The sequence below is a fragment of the Bos grunniens genome, chromosome 2 (assembly GCF_055505025.1).
Source record: "Bos grunniens cultivar Pamir isolate PY7600 chromosome 2, Bosgru_T2T1.0, whole genome shotgun sequence".
Classification (NCBI taxonomy): Eukaryota; Metazoa; Chordata; class Mammalia; order Artiodactyla; family Bovidae; genus Bos; species Bos grunniens.
This window is the reverse complement of record NC_141166.1, coordinates 11,840,367-11,849,577: the sequence shown is the minus strand read 5'-3', so window position 1 is coordinate 11,849,577 and position 9,211 is coordinate 11,840,367. Positions and strand designations below refer to the sequence as shown.

The 9,211-nt window shown below is 49.2% G+C and overlaps 1 protein-coding gene and 1 pseudogene across 1 annotated transcript in view; one reads left to right on the top strand and one right to left on the bottom strand.

The window, feature by feature from the left end:
• Positions 1 to 5,729: 5,729 nt before the first annotated feature.
• PTAFR (platelet activating factor receptor) overlaps positions 5,730 to 9,211 on the top strand; it is a 46,627-nt gene continuing 43,145 nt past the window's right edge. The window contains exon 1 of the mRNA XM_086331153.1: positions 5,730 to 5,811. The gene's annotated coding sequence lies outside the window, so the exon portion shown is untranslated. The remainder of the gene's footprint in view (positions 5,812 to 9,211) is intronic.
• Positions 7,281 to 8,147, bottom strand: LOC147377510 (small ribosomal subunit protein eS1 pseudogene; annotated as a pseudogene).

Below are 9,211 nucleotides of genomic sequence, written 5' to 3'. Positions count from 1 at the left end.
AACCTGGCTCTTCCTTGGCCTCGCCTCTCTCCTCTCAGAAGAACTTATCACCTTACAGCTGCAGCGCCTCAGGTGGTGGTGGCAGCACACACACCTGCTGCCGAGCAGGAGTCATTCCAGCAAGCAGAACTCCCCGAAGGCGCCATTGGCCCAAAAGCGCAGTGTGGCCACCTCTAACTGTAAATCTGGGAAAACAGCAAAGGAGAATGGGCAGCCCATAGATCAGGGTGTGCCCTTGGGACTGGATACCTACTATTTCCAGTAAAGTCTTGTTGGCAAGAAAGGAAGAAAGGCAGATTGACTGGTTTAGGACGGGACTTGAGGGGAAGATGTTTCCATCAGAGGGAATGGTGTGTGCAAAGCCCTGGAGGGAAGAGTGTAGAAAATTCATGGAACTGAACACCCTTTTGTCATGCCTGGAGCAGAGAAGTGGGGCGAGGTGAGACTAGAGAGATCAGAAAGTCAGAAATTTGGGTTTCAGCCACGACATCCTCTTTTCCCAGATGGACTAACGCCTTTCCATTTCCCTTCTGGCACAGGGTAGCCACAGACCCACTTGGGAGGTCAGCAGTGGTCCCAGCCCATTCCCATAACCCTGCTCAGAGCAATCTTTTCAACGATGACTTTTCCTGAGAGAGAGGTGCGTTAGGCACTAAACCAGCTATGTTACTCAGGCCAGGCATGGCCGTAGCAACTGGTCCAGCCCCTTCATCCGTGAATAGTGGAAGGGGCTCCTTGGGCAGGAAAGGCTGGCTGGAGGCACGCCAGGGTCCAGAAAGAATGGGAGGCTAGATGAACCACTTTTCTTCCTGCAGTTTGCTGTGAATAACAGAGGTGATCCCAGCACTGCCCATCTCCCAGCCTGCAGCTCAGTGCTTGCTGCCTGTGGGCCACCCTACACTGAGCCAGTTAGGGGTCACACCCAGGCATTTAGACCTCAGCTTCATCACATGTCAAGTGAGAACCATCGCTTTAAAACGAGGTGTAGCAATGGAATATTACTCAGCCATCAAAAAGAATACATTTGAATCAGTTCTAATGAGGTGGATGAAACTGGAGCCTATTATACAGAGTGAAGTAAGCCAGAAAGAAAAACACCAATACGGTATACTAACACATATATATGGAATTTAGAAAGATGGTAATGATAACCCTGTATGCGAGACAGCAAAAGAGACACAGATGTATAGAACAGTCTTTTTGGACTCTGTGGGAGAAGGAGAGGGTGGGATGATATGGGAGAATGGCATTGAAACATGTAAATTATCACATGTGAAACGAATCGCCAGTCTAGGTTCGATGCATGAGACAGTGCTCGGGGCTGGTGCACTGGGAGGGAGGAGGGAGGGGGGTTCAGGATGGGGAACACATGTACACCCGTGGCAGATTCATGTCAATGTATGGCAATACCAATACAATATTGTAAAGTAAAAAAAATAATAAATGAGTAAGAGGGATAGCTGGTTAAAATAAATAAAAAATAAATAAATAAATAAAACTAGGTGTCGGACTTCCCTGGTGGTCCAGTTGCAAAGAATCCTGCTGCCAATGCAGAGGACGCAGTTTCCATCCCTGATCCAGGAAGATCCCACCTGTTGCAGGTAACTAAGCCTGTGTGTCCCAACTACTGAGTCCGCGCTCTGGAGCCTGCAAGAGGCAGTTACTGAAGCCCGTGTGCTCTAGAGCCCCTGTCCCGCAGCAAGAGAGGCCACCGTGATGAGAAGCCTGTGTATCGCAACAAAGAGTAGCCCCCAGTTGCCACAACTAAAGAAGGTCCGTGCACAGCAATGAAGACCCGGCAAAGCCGAAAAATACATACAAAGTGAGGAATAACCACTGAAAGCATCAGTCTGGACACTCAAAACCCCCCTCAAAGTCCCCCACCCCAACCCCACGGCTGTGGACTCTTCAAGGCTGTCTGGGGCTGTCACAGATGGGCACCACATTTTGGCCCCTCTCACAGACTCCAGGTTGGAGAGAGAGAGTGTGTGTGTGTGAGAGTGTGTGTGTGTGTGAGAGAGTGTGTTTGTGAGTGTGTGTGTGAGAGAGAGTGTGTGTGTATGTGAGAGTGTGTGTGTGTGAGTGTGGGGGTGTGTGTGTGTGAGTGTGTATGTGTGAGAGTGTGTGTGTATGTGAGAGTGTGAGTGTATGTGTGGGAGTGTATGTGAGAGTGTGTGTGTGTGTGTGTGTGAGAGTGTGCGTGTGTGTGTGTGTGAGAGAGTGTGTGTGTGTGTGTGTGTGTGGATGGGTCTGGGCCTGCCCTGGCTGGAACCTCAGTGACTCCTCACCCTAGCACATCCACCTCATCTCTCCCCTTGCAGGAGGTCACTGGCGTTTCTCACCAATGGGTTTGGGGATAGTGGGAACATCTAGCCCTGAGTGTGGAGGAAAGAGCTCAGAAGGGGCTCAGGGTCACCTTGCTTTTTCCCTCACTGGCTTTGTAATCCTGGCCAGTCATTTTAGCTTCTCTAGGTTTTAGCTTCCTCTTCTGTAAAATGAGGCTAAAAATACCTTCTGCGTCCCTGTTCCATGAACTCAAATGAGATTCCGTTTATTGAGATTCTGTTTATTGGAGAACAGACGTTGCAAATGGAGGAGACAAACCTTGCAGGCAACAGGCCTGTGTTTGGCGTCAGGCAGACTGGAGCCTTGAAGCTTCTCTGAGCGTCAGCTTCCTCAGCTCTTAAATCTGCTGCCCTGAGGGCGAAGGAGATCAGAGAATCCAGTGCCTGGCGGGGTGCAGGGTATTCTCCCCAAACCCTCCTCCTGGAGGGTGGTTCCTGCTCCAGGAATTGGGTGGAAAAGCAGAGGGTGGAGGTCGCCTGGGAAACTTGTTAAAAAGCATTCTCTGGTTTCCCTGAAGATTCGGATTCAGGACTCAGGGTGGAGGAAACAGACAACTGGATCTTTAACAAGCTTCTGGGTTAATCCAGCCAGCATTGGAAACTCAGGCAGCGACAGAGAGTCCACTGGGAGGTAGGCGGGGTGGAGAGAGCTTGGGGTTCCGCCAGAGATGTAAAAATCTTTGCCTTACACCTCTGGTTTAGAGCAAGTGAACCTAGCTAGAAAAAGCCTTTAGGTAATCAGCCTCTCCTTGCCCTGGCTTCCTCCAGCCTCCCTCCAAGCCTGCTCTGCAACCACCTTCCTACCTTGGAATCACCTGGGTGCTTGTTAAAAATTCATTTCCCTGATTTCCCTAGTGGTCCAGTGGTTAAGAATCTGCCTCCCAATGAAGGGTACACGGTTTTGATCCTGGGTCCAGAAACTAAGATCCCACATGCCGTGGAGCAACTAAGCCCCTGAGCCTAAGCTCTAACCCGTGCTCTGAAATTAGAGAGAAGTCTGCAGGCCACCATGAAGGCCCAGCATAGCCAAGATAAAATAATAATAATAAAGTAGTCCTCGTCCCTCCTCACTCTAATAAAAAAAAAAATGCATTTCTGGGTCCCCTAACCAGCACTGCTGATTCAGAAACACTCTTGAAGTGGAATCTGAGAAACTGCTTTTCTTTTTTTTCAACAGTTAAAAACTGCTTTTCATTTTTAACAATTTCTCCAATTGAGTCTGATACGGAGAATGGATTTGACTTCCAATTAGCAGCACCAGGCAGGAACTTGGGTAAATAAAGTGGTTGTCACTTGTTGTTGTTCAGTCACTAAGTTGTGTCCGACTCTTTTCGAACCCATGGACTGCGGCATTCCAGTCTCCTCTGTGCTCTACTATCTCCTGGAGTTTGCTCAAACTCATGTCCATTGAGTCGGTGATGTTATCTAATCATCTCATCCTCTGCCACCCCCTTCTCCTTTTGCCTTCAATCCTTCCCAGCATCAATCAGGGTCTTTTCCAATGAATCGGCTCTTTGCATCAGGTGGCCAAAATATTGGAGCTTCAGCTTCAGCATCAGTCCTTCTAATGAATATTCAAAGTTGATTTCCTTTAGGATTGACTGGTTTGATCTTCTTCCTGTCCAAGGGACTCTCAAGAGTCTTCTCCAGCACCACAGTTTGAAAGCATCAATTCTTCGGCGTTCAGCCTTCTTTATGATCCAACTCTCACATCTGTACATGACTACTGGAAAAACCATAGCTTTGAATATACGGACCTTTGTCGGCAAAGTGATGTCTTTGCTTTTTAAAATGCTGTCTAGGTTAGTCATAGCTTTTCTTCCAAGGAGCAAGTGTCTTGTAATTTCATGGCTGCAGACAGGGTATGCAGTGATTTGGGAGCCCAAGAAAAGAAAATCTGTCACTGCTCCCACTTTTTCCCCTTCTCTTTGCCATGAAGTGATGGGATAGGATGCCATGATCTTTGTTTTTTTTAATATTGAGTTTTAAGCTAGCTTTTTCACTCTCTTTCACCCACCCTCAGCAAGAGGTTCTTTAGTTCCTCTTCACTTTCTGCGAGAGGAGGGGTATCGTCCACATATCTGAGGTTGTTGATATTTGTCTTGGCAATCTTGATTCCAGCCTGTGATTCATCCAGCCTGGTATTTCCCATGATGCATAGAAGTTAAATAAGCATGGTGACAATATACAGCCTTGATGTAATTCTCTCCTAGTTTTGAACCAGTCGCTGTTCCATGTCCAGTTCTAAGTGCTGCTTCTTGACCCGCATACAGATTTCTCAGGGGACAGGTTCACTTACTGAGTTCCTATTATGTGCCACGCGCTGTGTCAGGATAATGGAGGGAGTATGTGTGACTGTTACTGACCCAGGAAACTGAGGTTCTGAGCAGGCTCCAGCTGAAGGCCAGAGGCAGCAGTCAAACCTTAGTTTCATAGATTCATAGAGTTAGTATTTGAGAATGCCACCGCCCAGTTTTGCTTTCCTCTGTGGCCTGACAGCTTTGCTTCCTGCTAAGTCCCATCAGATATTTCAGAAGGTCAGTTTGGGGGGGCGGGGGGTGAAGGTGGAGATAAAGAGTAACTCTCAGCACAGAATGTGCAAAGTTGGAGCCCAGGCAGAGTCCTAGGCTTTGACAGAACTGTGGTGCTTTGCCATGGTCAGAGTAGACACTCCACAGAGCAAGGATCTCTCTTTTCCCTCAAACTGGGGGCTCATGAGGGCAGACATGTGTCTTCTCTTACAAGCAGCTGGCTTCAGGAAGAAGAATTTCCTCTTTCCTAACAAACGGCATCCCTGAGGGCAGGCTGTCTCCTCCTTGGCTGGGAGCACTTGAGGGCAGGTTGCCACACCCACTGGACGGTGGCTTCCTGTGGGCAAGACTGGCTGTGCATCCCCTCAGATGGGGGTATCTTCAGATAGCAGCTTTGGGCTTTTTCTAGCATCCTGGGGGTCACTGGAGTCGAGACTGCACCCACTGAAGCCTGGGCTCCTGAGACAGGGTTGGGACCTTGGTCAGGGCCCATCTTCCCCTGAGACAGGGGACCCAGTTCCTTCCTCCTCTGCCAGCCCAGGCCTAGCCCTTCCTCCCAGAGCAGTTCTGCACCGGATGGACCAGTCCAGTGCTGTTGGCTGAGCTGATGTGCAGAGGCAGAGAAAGACTCCCTGCAGGATGTGTGTATTTCTGGTAACCTTAGAGTTGGGGCCCCACCCAAGGACCTGGCATCCTGGCCTTGTGCCCACCCGATAGTGCCTGCAGCCAGGCCTTCCCCAATCCTTTATCCACCGCTGCTCACTGGGGATTGGAGCGTAAAGTGAGTCACGCACCTGGGTCTGGGCCTGCCTTCTGCCTCCTCCCAGTTCCCGGCCCCGTTTCCTGAGTCTCTGAGAAGCCGGCAGGACGGCGGCTCCCACCGCCCCCTCAGCCTCTTTGTCACCTCCTGGACCACTGTCCCTGCAGTTTCTCAGGTAAGAGGCTAGTGGTCTGGGTGAGAGGGTCAGGTTTGGCTGCTTTGTCTGGCTGCTCCTCAGGATCCTTGAGGCTGGTCAGGCTCTGGAGGGGCCTGCGGAGCTGGGTTACGTCGGATTTCCCTCCCCTCAGCACCCCCTCATGGACACCCAACACCCTTATGACTCACAGACAGAGAACACATCCTTTCACTCCTCACAGACATTTATCACACACAGTCACCAACAGACATGGCATTTCCTCACACACTTGATAGAAAACACAGTGTCATCCCACACAGACACCATCCACGCCCCTTCACAAATACACATCATACAACAGACCCTTAGCATCTGCTGACTCAACCGGTGACTCCTCACGACACACAACACACACGCTTTCACAGTTGACACAACAGTCCCTCATGGGATGTATATCCCACAGAACGAAATACATCCTTACAGACACACAACGTGTACAATAGCACCGACTCATAACATGAGGGCTTCCCTGGTGGCTCAGATGGGAAAGAATCTGCCTACAATGCAGAAGACCTGGGTTTGATCCCTGGGTCGGGAAGATCCCCTGGAGGAGGGCATGGCAACTCACTCCAGTATTCTTGCCTGGAGAATCCACATGGACAGAGGAGCCTGGCGGGCTGCAGTCCATGGGGTCGCAAAGAGTCAGACACGACTGAGCCACTAACACTTTTACTTTCACACAACACATGAACCCTTGCAGGACATAAGAAGCCCAGACATGAAAGACCCTCCACTCCTCACTCACAGCAAACTAACCTACTCCACATAGACACATGCACACATATATAGAGATCAGTGCAATCACACGCACATATCCTAGAAGCTCCTCACACCCCCAAACAGGGCCCCGAGATCCTTGGTGGCACTGCTCAGCTAAGGCGGGAGCTGGGGCCCAGTCAGTAATGCTATCCCTACTTCTCGCCTCCAACCTTGGGCTCTGCTTGTGCACAGGGGCAGGGAGGGGGCAGCCAGGAACAGAGCTGGGGGTCCTGGCCACATCATGGAGCATGATGGGCTGGGGGGATGCCTCTCCTGGCTGTCTGAGTGCTGCTTCCTGATGATCCTGGGACTCTGCACAAGCTGATATTAAAAATCTAGCTAACATTTATCACATGCCTACCGGGGGTCAGACACCAAGCTCACTGCTTTCCTGAGTACTATCTTATTTAATTATGTGATACTTTTATGAAGTAATACAATGTTTCCCTCATAGCTCCATCGGTAAAGAATCTGCCTGCAATGCAGGAGACCTGGGTTCGATTTCTGGGTCGGGCAGATCCCCTGGAGAAGGAAATGGCAACCCCCTCCAGTATTCTTGCCTGGAAAATCCCATGGAGAGAGGAGCCTGGCAGGCTATAGTCCGTGGGGTCACAAGAGTCGGACAAGACTTAGCAACTAAACTACCACCACCTTTATGAAGTAGATAGATACTGTATTATAACCCTCAATTTTTTTTTTTTACCACAAATAAGATCTTTTATTTGTCACCATTAAGAGTCTGCATTTTAAACCGATTCTTGGACTGGTGGCTCGTATCCATCAGCTCGTTCAACTTTAGCACCTGTCTCATCCCCGGTAGCTCTTCCAGAACTACTACCTTCACCATGTAGCTCCATGAGTTTTCCCAATTCAAATTTGGGTTTCTTCAGCATTTTTACTTTTCTAACGAAGACATCATGGAGTGGATAAATAGATTGGCAAGCCTTTTCTATGTATTTTCCAATGCTATCTGGAGTCAATTTATTGACCACCTCTTTCAAGTCATTTGTCTGCACCTCTCAGGTCATGATTTCCATCATCTTCTTGCGGATCTGGCGCACCTGCTGGTGCTGGGCGTAAGAGGTCTTCCGAATCTGATTGTTGCGCTTTTTAGTAAAACCCACACAGAATAGACGAAGCAAGTAACCATCGGTAGTCTTGACATTAACGTGAGCTTCAATCATGGTCTGCCATATTTTGACCATGGAGCACATTTTGTCACGGGTAAGATCCATACCATGAAAATTAGTCAGGCAGTTTTTGCCCTGAACATCCTCAGTAATTAGCTTGAATTTTCTAAATGCTACTTCATCATTCTGCAGATCAGCAAGACTCACTTCAAAAACACGACCTTTGAGGCCATCAGATGTGATTTGGGTTCCTTGAGTTCTGGTGACCAATGTTTTCCCAATATTCCTTATGTTGAACATAGCTGGTGCTTTCACATCATACCAATCTTTTTTAGAAAATGGGTCAACCACTTTCTTCTTGGCTCCCTTTTTGCCTCCTTTCGTAAGGCGCTTGTTCTTGCCGACCACCATGGTGCCACTCAGAGAGTCAAAAGGGCTATAACCCTCATTTTGTAGCTATGTTTCCATAGATGTTCAGAGAGGTTAAGAAACTTGCCTGATATGCCACAGCTAGCAGGCAGCAATGGAATTTAGATCTAGTTAAGTCTTCGGAGAAGGCAATGTCACCCCACTCCAGTACTCTTGCCTGGAAAATCCCATGGATGGAGGAGCCTGGTAGGCTGTAGTCCATGGGGTCGCTAAGAGTCGGACACGACTGAGCAACTTCCCTTTCACTTTTCACTTTCATGCATTGGAGAAGGAAATGGCAACCCACTCCAGTATTCTTGCCTGGAGAATCCCAAGGACCGGGGAGCCTGGTGGGCTGCCATCTATGGGGTCGCACAGACTCAGACACGACTGAAGCAACTTTGCAGCAAGTCTGAGTGACTAACAGTTTCACTTTTGGAGAAAGGAATGGCTACCCACTCCAGTATTCTTGCCTGGAGAATTCCATGGACAGAGGAGTCTGGCGGGCTACAGTTCATGGGGTTGTGAAAAGGCAGAGATGACTGAGCCACTAACACTTCAACTCTGACATCAGACTCCATCTCTTTTTTATTTATTAAATTTTTAAAAAAAGTTTTTATAAAGAGGTCACAAAGGAGCCAGTTAAAAGTTCAGTAGATATGAAAGAAAGAACGCACAGTGAAATGATTCCCTCTTATCCTTGTTCTCAGAACACCCGATTTCATTCTCTTCCCCAAACAGGGATTGAAACCGGGTCCTCAGCAGTGAAAGTGCCTAACCACGGGATCGCCAGGAAATTCCCAGCCTCTCTTTTAATGGGGCAGTCTAGCAGGGTGAGCAGTGGGGGCTGGAAAACAGAGGGCTCCTTCCAGCCTAAGTCCTCTCTTGCCCTAAATTGTCAGGGAGACCCGCTCCCTTGAGTCCCCTGGGCCTGAATCTTCTCCCCGTATCTCACCCCTGGGGGCCCTGCCCCACCCCTGAGGCTTCCTTTCAGGATCCAGTGCAGGATGAGGTGACCCCTCTTACAAGCGAGGGGAAGGGGAGCAGTTCTCACTGCTGTCCAAGTTGTGCCCAGGCTGGAG